Genomic DNA, 3,953 nt, shown 5'->3' with positions numbered 1-3,953 from the left:
GGGATTGTGATTCCACCAGAGGTTCCTTTATGGTTGAGAATAGTTTTGGCTATCCTGGGTCTTTTGTTATCTTTCTATTTTTTATTCTTTTGGAGGAAGAACACAAGTTATGATCATCAAAATATATTAGTGCAGTTATCTGTGGAAAAGAATTACCCTGGGAGTGAATTATAGTGCACACTCACTTGATGTTAATCATATAGGAATTTTAAAGGAACAAAAAACCTGTCATCTACTGACCTTGATTGTTCATTTCTGACAAAGATGATCATTTGAAACCAGTTACTTCAGTATCTAAAACCTTTGTCATATACTCAAATATAACCACCCTTGATTGATTCTGGATCACTTGTATAAAACACAAAACTTCTGAAAATCACAATTAAATCAGAACAGATTAAATCTATGAGTAACTATAGATGTTAAGATCAAACAAATATTTTAGGAGGGATATATTAAAAAATCACTACCTACAGAAGAAATTAATTGCCCTGTTTCAACTACCAACCTTACAACTGCAAGACATTTATATAATTTTTCTTTGGCACAAAGTATATTTTACACACACTTTCAAATAATGTAAAGTGTTTCCTAAAGTGATCCCAAATACTTCTAAAATTCCTTCATACTCACAAAAATCAAGATTAAAAAAGAGTTCAAGCAGGCCGGGTGGTAGTGGCGCACACCTTTAATCCCAGCACTTGGGAGGTAGAGGCATGTGGATTTCTGAGTTTGAGGCCAGCCTGGTCTATAGGGTGAGTTCCAGGACAGCCAGGGCTACACAGAGAAACCCTGTCTTGAAAAACCAGAAAAATAAAAAGGGTTCAAGCTGAAAAAAAATATTTTTCTTATAATTATCTTTCAAAATCATGTCAGAAAAATAATTATAATATTAAGCTATAAACCAAGAGAATTCATAAAAATCCATTCTATCTAAATTCTAGTGCATTCACAATCCAGGATTAATTTTTCTTACATCACAGTGCAATCAAAAGTATTACTCATGAGATCCATTGAGAAAGCTCAACACTTCTTCATATTTAATAAAAGCATAACACAAACTTGCTACCTGCTGTCTTGTATATGATATTAATGAATGTACAGGTAACCTCAAAATAATTCTAAAGCTCCTCAAAGTAATAATTCTTTATGGTCTTTTTATATAAGGATCTTAAAGTTGCAACTAAGCATTCAAGGATGATTAGGTCTTTATATATTTATTTTTACAAATTATAGATAGTTTTATATTTTGTTAAAGAAACACCCAGGAATTGGTAAACAAATCACTTCTTCTATGTTATGAGTGATGACCCCAAAACCTCGCTGAGTAAAAGTTTGCCCCTCAGCCTGAGACTGGATGTGAAGGAACTTACGTCTTCAGGGCTATGCTTTTGAATGGGAAATTCTTTTGAATCCGTTCTTTTTCTTTTTCTCTGCTTGTCCTGGCTATCACAAGGTGAGCAGGTCACTCTGTATATGCTAGCTACTAAGGTGTTCCACCTCACCACAGCCTAAAAAGCTGTATGACTGACCAGCCATGGAACCATGAGATGAAATAAACCCCTTCTTTTTAAAGTTGGATTCACTCAGAGAACTTGCTATTATAACAGAAAATTGCCCAATATTCACTCCTACTTAATGTAATGATACACATTGGCAAAATGATAATGGTAGTTACTAATGCAGGGTGTTACTGCAAAGTCCTTAATTAACACAAACCCTGTGTCAACTTGACAAACTAGAAATACTAGAGAATTTCTCAAAAGTGTTCCCTTCATCAGGCTGACCTGTTAGGCATAGACTGTAAGGGCATTTTCTTGATTAGTGATTTATGTGGAAGGTCGTAGCACATTGTAAGCAATACTACTCCTGCACAGGTGGCCCCAGGCTCTAGAAAGCAGGCTGAACAAAACATGGGGAGCAAGCCAGTAAGTTAAGGTTTTTCCATGAAACTTAAGGTTCTCTGATTCAGATTCTGCCCCTAGGTTCCTTTCTTGAGTTCCTGCATTGGCTTACCTTTGTGATGGACTGTAACCTATAAGCCAAACCATTTTATTCCAAGTTGCTTTTGGTCAGTGCCTTTATCACAGTGACAGAGAAGAAAACTAGAATAATTCCTGAATTTTTAAAGGATCACTTTTGATAATGATTACACTTATGATGTTACAAGTACTGAACACAATGGTCATGTAGCCTAAATAATTAAGGAAAGAAACACCATAAAATTATTTAAGTCATTTGCTGGTTGTAAAGCAATAAAAGTTTACTTAATATTTTGATATCCATGTTAATGCAGTTAGAAAAGACTTTAGTTATAATGAATTTGCTAAATAGAAAATATTTGAATTTTCTTTTAATTTGACACTAATAAGCAGATGTAGTGAAACCAGAACATATATTTTACCTTTTATTGTTCTTTAGTGGCATTGTTACTTAGAAGTATCTCCAGTGTTTGTGTTTATTACTTGGAGAAAATACAACATATTACTGTGTTGCTGTTATATTTTCATTTATAGATAAATTACCACCTATTTATTATTGACCCCAAACATGTGAATAAAATTATATAAACTGATTTCTATTTAAATAAAGCATATGGATTCTCTGACACCTTGTTATTATGAAGAATGGAACTGCATTAACTGATTCACTGTGTCCAAAACGTATCCACTGTTTTGAAAATTTCTAGATACAGCACAACAGTCAGCAAAGGACTATCAGTCATGTAGAAAAGAAGCAAGGTTTTTCATTTTAGTTTTATGTCATAAGCATTTAACAATTTTATAGGCAGAGGGGTACCAGACATAAAAGGTTGGCCTTACATAATTTAGCAACTATATAGCAGAGTTTCTGACATCAACATGTTGCTCTAAGATTCATGTGACACGGGCTGAAGAGATGGTTCAGCAGTTAAGAGCACTGACTGCTCTTTCAGAGGTCCGGAGTTAAATTTCCAGCAACCACATGGTGGCTCACAAGCATCTATAATGGGATTTGATGCCCTCTTCTGGTGTGTCTGAAGACAGCTACAGTATACTCATCATATATATAAAATAAATTTAAAAAAGTTTCAAGACACAACCTTAATTCCCAGAGGGATAGTATTAGTAGTCACGGATTTTGGTGAATAATTAGGTTTAGAATGCTCATGCAGGTAGATCCTCTCTGAAGGAATACCTTTTCTTTCTTTCTTTTATTTTCTTAAATTTACTTATTTATTTATTTATTATTAGATATTTTCTTTATTTACTTGTCATATGATTTCTCCTTTCCCAGTTTCCCCTCCAAAAAATAAGCAAACAAACAACAAACAAACAAAAAAAACAACAACAAACCCCTGTTGCCTCCCCCTCCCCATGCTTACCACCCTACCCTCTCAAACTTATTGGCCCTAACATTCCTCTACACTGGGACACAGAACCTTCACAGGGCCAAGGGCCTCTCCTCCCATTGATGATCGACTTTGCCATCATCTACTATACACATGATGCCAGAACAATCAGTCCCACCATGTATAGTCCTTGGTTGGTGGTTGAGTCCCTGGGAACTCTGAGGGTACAGGTTAGTGCATATTGGTGTTCGTCCTAAGGGGCTGCAAACCCTTCAGATCCTTGGGTCCTTTCTCTAACTCCTTCATTGGGGACCCTGTGCTCAGTTCAATGGATGGCTGTGAGCCTCTACATCTGTATTAGTCAGGTACTGTCAGAGCCTCTCAGGAGATAGCTATATAAGGTTGGCTTGTCCTTCCTTCAGTCTCTGTTCCATAGTTAGTCTCTGCAACTCCTTCTGTGGGTATTTTGTTCTCCCTTTTAAGAAGGAATGAAATGTCCACATTTTGGTCTTCCTTCTCCATGAGTTTCTTGTGGTTTCTGGGTTGTTCTTTCTGTATTCCGAAATTCTGGGCTAATAACCACTTATCAGAGAGTGCATACCACGTGTGTTCTTTTGTGATT

Source organism: Mastomys coucha, unplaced genomic scaffold, assembly GCF_008632895.1.
Source record: "Mastomys coucha isolate ucsf_1 unplaced genomic scaffold, UCSF_Mcou_1 pScaffold6, whole genome shotgun sequence".
Lineage (NCBI taxonomy): Eukaryota > Metazoa > Chordata > Mammalia > Rodentia > Muridae > Mastomys > Mastomys coucha.
Note: the sequence above shows the minus strand (reverse complement) of the source record.